This window comes from Xyrauchen texanus, chromosome 36, assembly GCF_025860055.1.
Source record: "Xyrauchen texanus isolate HMW12.3.18 chromosome 36, RBS_HiC_50CHRs, whole genome shotgun sequence".
NCBI classification, from domain to species: domain Eukaryota; kingdom Metazoa; phylum Chordata; class Actinopteri; order Cypriniformes; family Catostomidae; genus Xyrauchen; species Xyrauchen texanus.
The window spans coordinates 9,121,683-9,138,315 of NC_068311.1; positions in this window are offsets into that span (position 1 = coordinate 9,121,683).

Sequence of the window (16,633 nt, forward strand, 5' to 3'; positions counted from 1 at the left end):
CAAGGACCTACAAATTGGGGAGAAAAGGGGATAAAAAAAAAAATCTAAATCTTAGTCCAACATTTCAATTCAATTAAAACAATGGCCTATCAAATAACCAATATTGTTCACTTGTATCATGCATTATGTATCCAAATCTATGGTGATACTGACAGAAATATATTTATTGAACGCTCTCAGGATTATCTTTCATTGAAAATTATTATTGAGACCTTTTTCTAGTTCAACCATTTTAATAATTTCATAATGTTCACTTTTTACTGTAATACTGCTTGGCAGTGCACATTTGGATTGGGACTTTTCAAGTTTTTAGTGCCTCCATCTAAGCCTGGCATGAGCCCTTTGTGATAGATAAGACAGATCTCTTTCAGTTTTCAATTGCCACATAGCTGGAGGCATTATTGTCAAAATGCTGCCCTGAGAAATATCAATGTCTAATTTGAGGTTTTTTTCATGACTGACAATTGGTTTCATTCACATTTCTCACTCATGGTGACAATAAAAAATTGAAATTTAATATCATTTAAAAAAATCTAATTTTAAATGATTAATTAAAGGCAGCCAGGTTTAATTTCTTTCGTATTTTAGTATTAAATCAGGAAACGTGATTTAAATGAAAGAGATTTCAATTAATTAATAGTCATTTTAAATTAAATTGAGTCATTTTTTATTTATTGGCTTGCTTTGTTGTAGGTGGTTTTGTGAAACATGTACCTGTGATTAATACAAACTTGCATTTGAGTGGTGCAGATACAATGTTTTCATTGTATGCTTATAAGAACACGTCTTCAACGACACACACTGGTAAACGACCCCCACAACTGTGTCCCATAATATTGAGCGCTTACATTAGCCCAAAGCTGCAGCGGTCAAATTTGGCTGTTAAACGACTGTCACGGTTCCCAAAAAAAGCACAAATGACAGTGGTTTATTCAAACATCTAACATTAAAATCTCATGCAAAACCCCTCTGTGCTCTAAATATGTTGTGGATTGGTGGGGACTTGCAATGGAAAGTGAGTTGAAAAGAGGTCAGAAAAAAAAAAAAAAGGAACCTGGTTTGATAATAGCCATGCTAATCTTGTTAAATACGTCTTTCAATGGGGCTACAGATGTCGGCTTTCTGCTATCTTTAACAGTGAATTGCCCTTAGGTCTATTTGAATGTTGGATGCACAGAATAAATCTTTTTTGTTCATTTTGTTCATGCATGGAAAAACACTGTGTTTTATTGTTGCCACTTGAACTCATAATAGCAGTAACACTCCCAAACACCAAACAACACGACCCATTAAACCTCTCTCAAATTGTCTTCACCAAACATTTGAACCAATCTGAAGTGATAAATCGGCCATCCCCTACCATTTACCAGTAAGCAAATAACTACCGTACTACGAAGCTACTGGATCCACTAGCAAAGTAACTCCAGGAGTTTAGCTTCGGTGTGGCCTGTTCGTCCACATCTATGTTTGCTTAGTGTCCTTCTACCTTGCTTAGTTTAACGGCTGCCTGTGTTTACTTATGGGAAATGGTTTGTGTTGTCTGAGTGCTTGTGACACTCACATGTTTGACAAGTGAAATGAGACCAAATGCTCTCTGTGAAGCCGAAATGTCTTTGAAGCCTCCTAACAAGTTGGTTTTTAATATAGCATGTTTACCTATGAAAAAAACTATTGGCCCCCAGCCTTCAGTCATTGAGGGCCATACTGGTGAGCATAAATCATTCACAAGGTAATTCAAGGAAACAACTGCACTGGAAAGGTTGACTGATACAGCATTAAAACGACCACCGTTCAGACTGTTTGCAGTCACATAAAATAAATAAAATAGCAATCTGAAAAGTATTATCGCTTGAACAAACGTGTATGATGGTGAACGCGTCTCATTTGTGACCCAGTATAGGTGCAAGTTAGCTTAAACCTGAACATATTTACACACATTTTAGTGTTTAATCAGGGGTGTTCAATGAGGGGGGTCTCAAACAAACAAAGTTACAAAGAATCCTAGGCCTAAAGACTAAAGTTTTATTGTGTCTCTCACATTGTACAAGTATATGACTGTGTAGATCAACAAGGACTATTTTAAGGGCTTTGCAATGTATAAAAATACAATAATATGTTAAAATATACACCTGTTATTTTAGGCCAGGCTTAAAATGCAATACTCAATTGTATGCAATATGTAAATGGGTTCCCTGCTCCATTTCTAGATTTTCTTTTTAATATCATTTTTAAATGGTTATGGATCCAACTTAAAGGCATTTTCCGGGTTTGACGCAAGTTAAGCTCAATCAAAAGCATTTGTGGCATAATGTTGTATACCTCAAAAATGTATTTTGACCTATAATGGAAGTGAATGCCAATCCGTAAATGTTAAAATACTCACTGTTTCAAAAGTACAGCCACAAAATGTAAATAATAAGAGTGTTAAAAAATGTTTAACAGTGTGATAAAATCGCTTAACCTTTTCTGTGTAAATTTATATCCCATTTTACACCTTTGTTGCCATGATGACGGAACGCTGTAAATGACTGTAAAAACTTTACAGCTTAAATATTCCACAGACGTTTTAACAGAAGAATTAATTTAAGTGATTTTGTAAAATTATAAGCTTCACATTTCTGCCTTTAAACCTTTCAAAATTGGCCCCCATTCACTTCCATTGTAAGTGCCTCCTCGTAACCTCAATTTTAGCTTCTTTTTTCTTTAAAGAAAGAGTCAAATTTATTTTTTTTGGCAAAAATGCTGTCGATTGAGCTTGTCTTGTATTGAACCCAGAATATTTCTTTAAACAAAAGGCTTTAGTGCACTGATTGCTTGTTTAAAAACACATTTTGAGCTGATTTACACACCTTTGATAATCGCATGTAGTGAGATGATCAAAGAGGGGTGTAGTTGCTGCTGACTCTAGAGAGGATCACGGTGTTGGAACAATAATTGACGCAGAGCAGAGACTGAACTCAGGCATTGCCACCGGTTGACACCCATTACATTGTTCACTATTGCTCACTTTGCAGCTTCGCGGCAGATAAAAACACAAAAGGGGTCGGGCTTTTGGGGAGATGTCTGCCAGTACGACAGTGATAAATCGCTCTTGATGTGTGCTCAGAAAGCTGTGGAATTGGGTTGAGGTGCCTTGCTATAGCTTTAGGTCACATGCATTCATGCTGGTTATAATCAGATGTTGGCTCACTGGCGGAGTATGAAGTTTATTTGGAACAGGCTGCTCTTATGATCAAAGTTTAACAGAACAGGAAAATAACACTTTTTTTTGTTTTGTGACCTCTATCTCCACTGCTTATTTTTTGTGTAATTGAATGTGAATTGTTCTTGTAATTCAGAATAAAATAATAAATTAATAAGCATTTGTGTATATTAAACTCAATATTTTATATATATATATATATATATATATATATATATATATATATATATATATATATAATTATTATTATTATTTCACAAAAGGTAAACACATTTTTTAAATATTATTATAATTTTTATTACCTCTTTTTTTTACTTCCACAAACAGACTGTTGTGCTCTATCAAGAGTGTGCATCAGTCTGGTCACGGAAGTAAAAATCCCATAAATTTGTTCCATAGGGGAATTTTTATTTTTTGTGAGAACTGATTTAACAGTGAAAAGGATTGAACCCATTTTGCTAAATAATAATATAGCTACCACTTAGATTTTTTTAAACATATTACTGACAATCAGTTCCATATAAAGGCAAAAATTATTCAGTAATGTTAGTATAAGTATTAATGCAATGACATATTACATTGATGTGTGCTCTTATCTGAGATACAGTGAGCTAATATCATATTTTGTATCAATCGCCCACATATTAAATCCAATATTATGATCAGATCTTTAAATCTTTAATAGTAGTACTAATACTGTTCAAACATGTTTCTTAAAACAAAAGATTGCAGGTTGATTTGTAGTAGGATATAAGTTAAGGGGGGTCATATATATATATATATATATATATATATATATATATATATATATATATATATATTTATCTATTTATGTTACAATTGCCCCCCACTTTCCACGATTTCATATAAAGTAAAAGAATGTGAGGGGTAGTCATATCCATTATTAATGGTATAGACAGATGTTAGCAGCCTTACATTCTACCAGCTTTCAATGCTATCGTTTAGTACACAAAAGAGGGTTGTAGTAAGCAGTTTAAAACCTCCCTGGTCAGTCAAGCTGCAACTGGTCTCCTTTGCCACATGTCACACAGGGAAGCTGGCGAAAGGATGGGCCCTTCACCTTCCACAATGTCGTTTGATCTCTGCCATTCTGTCAGGCACAGACAGGTCCACATTATACTGTCCTCTGAGAGGTTGGCCAACCCATCTGTCACTAGAGAGAAAGAGAGAGAGAGAGGTAGAGAGCAGACTGGGACAAAACTAAGGGGTTAATGGGGGAGATACCAGTGAGCAGAGGCCCAAAAACATAATTCCCCTAGGGCTGCTTATGTATCATTTTGACTGAGCTGAAACTACTCCCAGTAAGATATGTCTGAAAAGTAATGGAACCAAACATGTTCCTACAAAAAATAATAATAATAATAATAATAAAATGTTGTCCATATCTCTGCATTAGAAGGTTTAACTTTCAGTTTTAAGATTCTTTAAGGAATACTTAAAGGAATACGTAGGTCACCAAAACTGCTCCTTTCCATGCAATGAAAGAGAATGGTGACCTCGACCATCAGGCAATATTTTTGATTTATAGATTTTCAGTGTTTTTAGAAGAATATCTCAGCTCTGTTGGTCCTTTCAATGCATGTGAATGGTGGCCAGAAATCTGAAGGTCCAAAAAGCAGATAAAAGCAGCATAAAAGTAACCCATATGACTCCAGTGGTTAAATCCATATCTTCAGGAGTGATATGTTAAAGTAACAGTGGAGATTTATAGTAAAAAAGGACTTTAATTTGTATCTGTTTCTTACCCACACCTGTAATATCGATATGGATTTAACCACTGGAGTCTTATGGATTACCTTTATCCTGCTTTTGGACCTTCAGTTTTCTGGCCATGAATTACTTGCATTAAAAGGACCTACACAGCTGAAATATTCTTCTTAGAAGAAAGAAAGTCATACACATCTGTGATGACATGAGGGTGAGTAAATAATGAGAGAATTTTCATATTTGAGTGAACTATCCCTTTAACAGCCACTGGTCGCCATCCACTTTCATTGTATGGAAGAGAGCAGCTTGGATATTCTGCCAATCAGCTCGTTTGGTATTCCACAGAAGAAAGTCAGGGTTGGAATGGCACATGGGTGAGTAAATGATAAAAAAATTTTTTGGGGTGAACTGTCCCTTTAAGAACATTTATATTCATAGTGTTTAGTCATACCTCTTGAAATCAATCATTTATTTTTTCAATGTGCCTCATTCTCGTGACACTTAAGATTGGAAAAGGAGAAAACCTCTAATCCACCATTTAAAAAAAGAACAGCCGTACAAGTGCGGCAGTCTTATCATCACAGATGAAGTCTGGTCATCAAACTGCTTGGAAAATATCCTAGTGAGGTGCAGTCAAGAATAATGTAAATTTAGGCAGACACATTTACAACGCCCTTGGCTCCTGAAATAGCCTTTAAGAAAGAAACCTAGAAATAGGTCCTCTGAATAATGACATCTCTTTCTCTACTTTGCTTAGTTTTTATATAAAAATTGGATATCAGTGTTAACGTATGGTCCCTGTGTTAAAACTGCTAAATAATGCATTAATTTAAATGTACCTCAGCTCTGCAGTGGGGCTATAACTGTTATCTTTTAAAAATGATGTAAATATATTTCATTCTATCCCTGCATAACATGCAGATACATAGGTTGATTCCCCCAATAAGAGTAAACACTATGTGTCTTTGGCTATAACAAAACATTGCTCTGTTTGTTTGAGCATCCCGACCAGCCCAACAAAGTAACATTGAACCAACCAATGCCGTGAGTTTGGAGTGGGACAATCTGTTTGTCCAGCCAATGAGAGACAAGGGAAGTGTTTTAGGAAACCAGTTTGAAAACCTGTCTGTATTTTTGAGTTTGTTTGATGATGCTTAGTGGTGCAGAAACTGTTCACTTCACCTTTCAGAACACTAAGTGATTGTCTTCAGGCACCAATGAGAGGCGTTTTATTGCAAAAAAACAGCTTTCGTAATTCAAAAACACCTCAAAATAGAGGTACTGAGAACAAAGTGCCATACATTCAGCCCTCGCCACTATTGCAAAATGCCCCGAGACACAACAAACAAATTTGCAGTTCGTAACATAAATAAAATGCTCAACTATCCATGCCCAGTTTGAGGTACAAAAAAATCGTCTCCATCCTAGACATTTCGGTGACACTGAATCACGCAATAGACATATGCTGTCAGAGAGCATGTGGTCATAAAACTTCCACGAAAACACATTTTTCAGTCGTGCAACTATGTACAAGGGATGCATATTGTGTGCGTGCAAGTCTGTGTTGGGGTGCATGCATTTATTTATTTATTTTCCTTTTTTTCTGCCTTTAAAACAGATGGTTCCTTATGCTGAACGGAAGTTGTGTTAACTCGGTTGGCTCGTGATTGGTGGCTGCTGTCCAACGGCAACACGGGTTTCAGGGGTGGAGGGGTGTTAGGAGCAGTGCAGTTTGCCTCCTTCAGATGTGCTGTGAACATAACAGAAGGAGGTGAGGAGGTATTCATACTCCTTGTGTTTTCGCAATGCAGCACGGGCAACTATGGGCAACAACCCTCCAGCGCTCTTGTGAGTCCAGACATATGTAGCTGTGTAAACACTGTGTAGGGAGGAAAGCTGGTGATGTCGACTCCTAGTGAAAGGAGCCAAAGTGCTCATCATTAAACCCTGCTGGGAGAGAACATAGGGTGTTTACTTAGTGTGCGCTGAAGAGCACTTGTGCCTTCTTTGTGGTTTATTAGGCTAATATTTCAAGAGATAACTGATTCCAGATCAGCATGTTGCATGAGCAGCTACTACATATATCTGTATTTTTATAAACAAAGAGTTTTAATATATGATGGAGCTTAGGGTGAATGGCTTGGATGCTATATTTTATTGTCACAGCTTACATCAGATGTTATGACATTATTATACTTTTTAATTTTCTGTGCCCTGTATTATTACATTCTTTCTAATGTGAAACAGAAAATGGGATGTTAGGCAGAATATCCGACTGCTCTTTTCCATACAATGGAAGTGGATGGTGATTCATACTGCTAAGCTTAAAAGAGTCCCAAAAAAATAATAACAATAATTATTATAAAAGAATCATACATCCAGTTTTCAAATCTTACAATGAAGCAAGTTGAAGAAAACCACCACCACAAATGAGAACAGTGACTTAAATATCGTTCTGTACCTCATTCATGGCTATCCTATTACTTCAGATGACAGTTCTGAAGCTACAAGCAATTCAAGGTAAACTGAAGCTATTTAATTTAATTCTGCAATCAGAAGTTATGAAGCTCCGATAGTTATATATTTAATACGTGTGACAATATTAAATTGAACATATACATTTATCCTAAATATAAACTACTAAAACTATAGTACACTCTATTTTATATACACTGATAAGCCTAATATGCTGTTGGTCCTCCACATGCCACCAAAACAGTGCCGACCCGCCGAGGCATGGACTCCTGAAGGTGTCCTGTGGCACCAAGACATTAGCAGCAGATCCTTCAAGTCCTGTAAGTTGCGAGGTGGAGACACAGCGAACTTGTTGGTCCAGCACATCCCACAGATGATCAATCAGATTGAGATCTAGGGAATCTGGAAGCCAGGGAAACACCCTGAACTCTTCATTATGTTCCTCAAACCATTCCTGAACAATGTGTGCAGTGTGGCAGGGCACATTTTCCTTCTGAAAGAGCTGTACCTGGTCTACAACAATGTTTAGGTAGGTGGCACGTGTCAAATTGATGTCCACATGAATGGACAGACTCAGGGTTTCCCAGCAGAACATTGCCCAGAGCATCACACTCCCTCCACCGGCTTGTCCTCTTCCCACTGTGCACCCTGGTGCCATCACTTCCCTAAGTAAACGGTGCACATGTACAGAGCAATCCACATGATTTAAAAGAATATTGGATGCAACGGATTAGAAGACCTTCTTCCACTGCTCCAAGGTCCAGTTCTGACACTCGCGTGCCATCTCCGATGGAGGACAGGGATCATCATGAGCATGCTGACCGGTCTGTGGCTACACAGCCTCATAAGCAGCAGGGTGCTATGCACTGTGTGTTGTGACACATTCCTCCCATAACCATCATTAAAATTATGAGTTCCCAACATTACATTTAAGTGAATTGTTTATTTTAACCAGTTCGTTTACATGAACTGTCTGAAAGAACAGATTCATTTAATGATTTGCTACACATGAGGAGAGGATGTTCTAGGTGAGCATGTTTTTTTTATGTCTGTATTGCTACACGCTCAATACAATGTGACAAATGTATCGATTTGTGATGCTACATCGTTACTGAAAAAGCTACACTTTTGTGAAAATACACAGCAGAGCTACTGCCACGCTACTGAAAAATGTAGTTAAGTTACTGCCGTGGCTACTTTTAGTTAGTAACTTCCCAACACTGCAGACATCATATGGCCTTTATGATCATTTAAAGTGCTTCTTGTCATTTTGGAGCTCAAGCTCAATCACTTTCACGATGTGGAAAACATTTTTCTTTTTGAGCTCTATGGAAAAACAAAAGTCACACAAGTCTGAAATGAGATGCACTGCAAAATTCTGTCTTGTTTTCCAGTAAAAATATCTAAAACATTAATTTGCATAAGAAACAACATGACATATGCTATTTTGTCTTGTTTACAAAGAAATCAAAGAACATTTTGCAACATTTATGCTATATGTTTTACTTATTTAAAAAAAAGCCTAAAACCTATTTGCCAGTGGTGTAAGAAAAGTATATGATGTCAACATTTTCTGGGCAAACTATACCTTTAAAACTTTATTGTGCCAAAGGCAAACATCGTAACCTATGTAAAAGACACTGCTTCAAGTTATTACAATCAAATTGCTTGTGCTAGTTTGAAAACATGGAAAATGTACACAAATAATGTAAGAAAGTGAAGTAGAAATGAAACGGTTTCAGCTGAAAATGCTAAATTGGCCACTTCTTGCCCATGTTTGTCCAGCCATCCAGTGACTCCAGAAACAATGAAAACTGAAAAGCCAAGATCTATCAAGATTAGAAATTGCCAAATTGTCTTCTCTCCCGTTCTCTTCCTCCACCTCTTCTCTTCATCCATCTCCCTCCTTTTCTTTTCCTAACCACCTGCTATATAAATAACCCGTTAAAAATGGACACCTCAAATTGAGCTCTGGCTAAAACAACCAAGTCATTTCACCTCCCGACAACAGTTGATCAATTGTAATTACCGACCTGAGGATTGGACCTAGAGTCTGACTGGTGCCCCGGGGGGACCCTACAGAGAAAGCAAACAGCAGTAACAGGTAGACTCCGTAGGACAGTGCAAGAGAGGAGGCTTTTAATTGCTTTGTGCAGTGCGTAATTGAAGGTTCAAGTGTGTTACCATGAAGAGTGTGACTTCACTTGGCCTTGTCTAATTAATCCCGTCACACGATCCTTCTGCCTTCAATTTTCACATTTGGCTCTCATTGCTAGGTGCGAATAAAGCTGGAAATATAGGATGGTAACTGTATGCTGCTTGCTGAGACAGATGCACACAAATAAAACCATATGGGATCCCAATGTTTTGGATCCAAGATAAATTATTTCAAATCTCGTGCTCAGAGCCAGGGTAAATTGAAAACATAATGCCGCAATTTTCATTGTTTATATAATTCAATAAGCAAAAGACGCCACAAGGGTATGGCTATTTTACATCATGAAAATTTCATATTTTTCTGATTGTTTGATTTCATTTAAGGCTTCTAACATAAGTGATATTATGAGGATATCATAAGGTGATTTAATGTTATAAGTAGCGTGGTGGAAAAAATAAGATACATTTCATATTCCTAAATGTTTGCAAATCCTACAAAGCAACAGGTCCTACAAATGTTGCTACTGTATACACCAACTTGTTCCTCTATCAACCAACATTTACATGTCCTTTAAAGGGATATTTCACCCAAAAAAGAAAATTCTCTCATCATTATCTCACTTTCAAGCTATCCTAGATGTGTATGACTTTTTTTCTTCTGCTGAACACAAATTAATATTCTCCAATTTCACTTTCAGAATGTGAAAGTGAAAGTAGATATTTATAGTAAATAAGGACTTAAATATTGATCTGTTTCTCACCCACACCTATTTATATAACTTACGAAGACATACAGTACATTTAACCACTGGAGTCACATGGATTACTTTTATGCTGCCTTTATGTGATTTTTGGAGATTGAAAGGTCTTGTCACCATGTAAATAACTTTTTGTGTGTTTAGCAGAAGAAAGAATGTCATATATATTTGTGATGGCATGAGGGTGAATAAATTATTTTGGGGTGAACTATCCCTTTAAAGACCTCAAGAAATGGCTTGATGAACATTTGAAATCCTATTGAAATGTATTTGCTATACAGAAGTATGTGTTATTAGGGTATATTGTATTCTAGAGAATATTTTTTCAGTATATATATATATATATATACATATACATACACACACTACTGGTCAAAAGTTTGGAAATACTTGACTGAAATGTTTCACATGATCTTAAAAATCTTTTGATCTGAAGGCGTATGCTTAAATGTTTGAAATTAGTTTTGTAGACAAAAATATAATTATGCCACCATATTAATTTATTTAATTATAAAACAAAAATGTTATAATAATAAAAAAGATTTTGAAATTAATGACTTGGACCATATAATAAAGAAAAGCAGACAATAAGTGCCCAACATAGATGGGAACTCTTTCAATACTGTTTAAAAAGCATCCCAGGGTGATACCTCTAGAAGTTGGTTGAGAAAATGTCAAGATTACATGTCTGCAAATTCTAGGCAAAGGGTGACTACTTTGAAGATGCTAAAATATAAGTTTTGATTGATTTTGGAATTTGTTTAGTCACGTCATAATCCCATAGTTTCATTTATAAGATTCCATAGTTGTGATGACTTTATTATTATTCTAAAATGTGAAAAATAATAATAATAATAATTTTATAATAAAGCATGAGTGTTTCAAAACTTTTGACTAGTAGTGTACATTTCAAGAGATATTTTGTCAACTTTCATGAGTATACTATAGCTTGTAGTATACAGTGCATCCGGAAAGTATTCACAGTGCTTCACTTATTCCAAAATGGATTACATTTTCCTCAAAATTCTACAAACAATACCCCATAATGACAATGTGAAAGAAGTTTGTTTGAAATCTTTGCAAATTTATAAATAAAAAAAGAAAGAAAAAAAAAAATCACATGTACATAAGTATTCACAGCCTTTGCCATGACACTCAAAATTGAGCTCAGGTGCATCCTGTTTCCACTGATCATCCTTGAGATGATTCTACAACTTGATTGGAGTACACCTGTGGTAAATTCAGTTGATTGGACATGATTTGGAAAGGCACACACCTGCCTATATAAGGTCCCACAGTTAACAGTGCATGTCAGAGCACAAACCAACCCATGAAGTCCAAGGAATTGTCTGCAGACCTCCAAGACAGGATTGTATCGAGGCACAGATCTGGGGAAGGGTACAGAAACATTTCTGCAGCATTGAAGGTCCCAATGAGCACAGTAGCCTCCATCATCCATAAATGGAAGAAGTTTAGAACCACCAGGACTCTTCCTAGAGCTGGCCACCTGGCCAAACTGAGCGATTGGAGGAGAAGGGCCTTAGTCAGGGAGGTGTACAAGAACCTGATGGTCACTCTGACAGAGCTCCAGCGTTTCTCTGTGGAGATAGGAGAACCTTCCAGAAGAACAACCATCTCTGCAGCACTCCACCAATCAGTTCTGGATGTTAGAATGGCCAGACAGAAGGCACTCCTCAGCAAAAGGCACATGACAGCCCACATGGAGTTTGCCCAAAGGTACCTGAAGAACTCTCAGACCATGAGAAACAAAATTCTCTGGTCTGATGAAACAAATATTGAACTCTTTGGCCTGAATGGCAAGCGTCATGTCTGGAGGAAACCAGGCACCGCTTATCACCTGGCCAATACCATCCCTACATTGAAACATGGTAGTGGCAGCATCATGCTGTGGGGATGTTTTTCAGTGGCAGGAACTGGGATACTAGTCAGGATCGAGGGAAAGATGAATGCAGCAATGTACAGAGACATCCTTGATGAAAACCTGCTCCAGAGCACTCTGGACCTCAGACTGGGGTGAAGGTTCATCTTCCAACAGGACAACGACCCTAAGCACACAGCCAAGATAACAAAGGAGTGGCTACGGGACAACTCTATGAATGTCCTTGAGTGGCCCAGCCAGAGCCCAGACTTGAACCTGATTGAACATCTCTGGAGAGATCTGAAAATGGCTGTGCACTGATGCTCCCCATCCAACCTGATGGAGCTTGAGAGGTCCTGCAAAGAAGAATGGGAGAAACTGCCCAAAAATAGGTGTGCCAAGCTTGTAGCATCATACACAAAAAGACAAAACATTTTGTTTTCATGGTGTCTTTAAATTAATAAATCGGAATTAAGATTACAGTGTGTGAAGCATTTGTTTATGTTTCTTTTAATATCTCAATTTTATCATTGTTAAAAAGTGTAACAACAAAAAGGCTGTAAACACCAGCTAGACTCAAAGTAAGGCTAGACTAAAGTTCACAAGGGCATCTAAATAACATCTAAAACCCATCACCATTTCAAAATCTTGAGGACAGAGCAGTAAACAGGCTAAGGTCATGGGTAGATGGCAAAATCCGTACTGCACTTCCAGGAAAACAGTCTCTTACATTATAAAGCCATATCTGCTGTATGGCAATGACCATACTGCACTTCCCAGAAAACACTCAATTACGGTATAATGCCGTATCTGCTCTAACAAAGACTATCATTAATCTCATAATGATCTGACTGTGGAGGCTGACGCAGAGCGTATATTTCTCTCCAGCGCACAGACAGTCCTTTCACATGGATCAGCCTGCTCTCCTCTGTTCCAGATTCTGGGATGTCACCTCTAGGCACTGCTTGTATTTATACAGACATTTGATTGATTTAGATTTATTTGACCATTTGTTCTCTGTCACACAGTTACCCATCCTTCAGTAAACAGAGTATGGCCACCATATTGTTGGTTTGGTGCAGATATGGTTTTCAGCATACAATTTTTAACCAATACATTTCCATGACCTTTTCAGTCATTTGTGATTACTGGCTAAGGATTTTTAAAAAGTCATGTTGATTCAGAACAATTCATTAATTCATTATTTTAACCCAATCGGAGGTCTGAGGAGAAAATCCATAAAATCTGTTTTAACATATTCATGAAATTACTTACAATTTTAATTAACATTTGCTAATGATCTGTGAAGTACTTCTTTGAAAGTAATGAAAGCTTTTTTATGGGTTGTCTGAGAGTTGGGGGATTTGCATACTAGCTTTTATATGAATTTTGTTCTCATTTTCAGCTGTAAATTTATACTTTTCTGTTGCTTCAGTATTTATCTCTATATATAACCCTTGCTAAGTGTCAGGTTTCATTGTAGAGCGTTAACCTGTTAATCTATGCACATGACTATAAGGAACTTCATTGAAAGAACCTGACCACCCAACAAGAATAGAACTAGAAAAATGTACACACACTTAGCACTTTATTAGCAATTGGCCCAACATGGTCTTCTGTCTACTGTTCAAGCGCATCCGCCACAAGGTTCGACATGTTGTGCAATCTGAGATGCTATTTTGCTCACTACAATTGTACAGAGTTGTTATCTGAGTATCCATAGCCTTACTGTCAGCTCGAAACAGTCTGGCCAATCTCCGTTGACCTCTCTCATCAACAAGGCGTTTCCGTTGATAGAACTGCTGCTCAATGGATGTTTTTGACACCATTTTGAGTAAACACTAGAGACTGTTGTGTGTGAAAATCCCAGGAGATCAGCAGTTACAGAAATACTCAATCAGCCCATCTGGAACCAACAATTATGCCATGGTTGAAATCACTGAGATCATATTTTTTCAGTATTCTGATGGTTGATGTGAACATTAACTGAAGCTCCTGACCCTTATCTGCTGATAAAATGCATTACACAGCTGCCACACGATTGGCTGATTAGATAATCGCATGAATAAGTGGGTGTTCCTAATAAAGTGGTCAGTGAGTGTATATTCACTAAAGACATTTTCATGACTGTACAACCCTATTCATGACAGGTAATGAACCCAGACTCTATGCTTTTCCCTTTCTCTGTCTCTCTTACGTCGTTGTCCTTAGGGGTTAAGCCTGAAGCTGTTTGTGGAGACTCAACCCACAACAAACAGAATGCTGCACAGAGAGATCAGCCTCACTTCCTTAAAGCTCTTGTGTCTCCTGTGGTTTCAACAGTTCTAAAGCTCCAGCCAAATCCTCCATATTTTAGCCCAATGTGCTGTTTTGCATACACAGCCCAGATTTTTCCCGGGAAGAAATTTGTATTTGTTTTTTAATGGCAATTCCACCAGGATAAGCCAAAAGTGATTACACAATGCCATGTGCCGTCTAAGTAAATAAGGTTTTTTGTGTGCATTTAGTCATAAACTTCAGTTCTAGCTCACCTGAAAGAGTGTTGGACTTTGGACTTGGAGACCGAGCCTCGAGCCCAGCCCAGGATGTTCGGTGTGAAAGTACAGATAAAGTGCCATAGACCTGGCTACTTCAGTAAATGTGCTTAACATGCCGAATTTGCTTTTAAAAAACTTTTGGTTATGTTTAGGCGTAGGTTAAGGGTAAGGATGTCTATTTTGTTCACCTGTCATTTATTTTTTTAAACACTATTAGTAAGGTTTAGGTGTTGGTTTAGGGTAAGGATGTCTGTTTTGTTTGCTTATTTATCTTTTATGACACTATTGGTTAGGTTTAGGCTAAAGTTTTAGGTTAGAGAGGTAAGTTTTACTCATTTAAACATCCATCTAAAATTTACCTTAAAAACCTTGTCTGATTACAGCTGATCATTTCACTGGGAAACTGCAGCCAAACGTGTAATGAAGAACGTAATCTTGTTTGCAAAACATTTGCCATTGTCATGTACATTTCATGAGATCAGGCACAATTATTATTCTGAATAGAAAAACTGACAATTTTGTAAAATCATAATCAACAGCAGAAGTTTGTTTTACCAATCTAACACATGGAACAAACAGTGAGCAAAATATTGCATTAGTATTCGCCTTATTACCAAATGACAGGTACAATTGTGTAAAATACTTTGTATACATGGCTTTTTTTCCATCAACTATTAAATATACAGAAATGTTTTCTCCTTTTTTTTTAATTGATAAATCTGTTTATTTTGCTATCCTAACTATGTACAATTATATGGTCAGTTATATACACATATATACACACACATATATATATATATAATTTGCATTTAACGTTGGTTTTTTGCTGTTTTCCACAACCGAACATAACAGACCTGCAATCCATTTTTGGGTCATGTCCCACCAGCTGAGAACCACTGGTTTAGAATAATAAGAAAAACAGTTTTGGGACACTAGATATTTCTCACAGCAATCTCCAAGGAAATTAAAACCCACTTGAATATTCTAAACACAAATATTATATGCTAATGTTCAGTAGGGCGCACTAGAAGAAATACTTTTGTTTCTCAATGTCGCCGTTGGCAACACAGACATGAAAACTATGTCCTGAAAACACCTAATTCCCAAAATAAATGCACATTTTATCCTCATGTGGTCAGGTACATTTCATCTCTAGGCTGAAGAATTCTAATATCTCATGGCCATGCCTCTGTGATGAGGCCCCTGGTAACAAAATTAGTCTCGTTTGAAAAACAGACACTAGCTTGAGCAATACTTGCTTTAATTCTCATTGAGGCAGCAAATTGACAGACCTCCCTTAAGATCTTGACAGGTAATGAAGATTTAATATCAGAATTATGATCATTAAAAACAAAATTACTGATTCTGAGAGCAGATGATAAGCTATTAATTTAACCTGCTCTTCCTGTAATAATGCTGGACTGTCTGCCAGTTATTAGATCATAATTAGCTTGTGCAATCTGCATGGAAACCAGAGAAGCAATGTAGACAGGCTTTCGCATGTCAATATTTCTCCAGGGCTGTGTTGTAAAATGTGACCATACATCACAATCTGTTACCTATGGTTTAAAAAAGCCATTTGAATAAAAAAAAGGGTTGTGGTTCTGGTATAATTGGGTCTATGTTGAATCTAGAAGGTTGAGGAATCATAAAATGCTGATTAAGCATATTTGCGCATGTGAGTGTGGGTGTAGCTTTCCAAGTGGCAGTGAGCCATATGGAAGCATGCTGTACCGTACTGGCCAGCACGTTTTTGTTGTTGTTGTTGTTGTTGTTGTTGTGACAATATGGCCACACAAACATTAAAGTTTACACTAATGCTCTGATTACCTGTCATTGTGACATTTTCAGCATTGTGAGTGCTTTTAACTGCACCTAATGGCTCTAGATAAAGGTC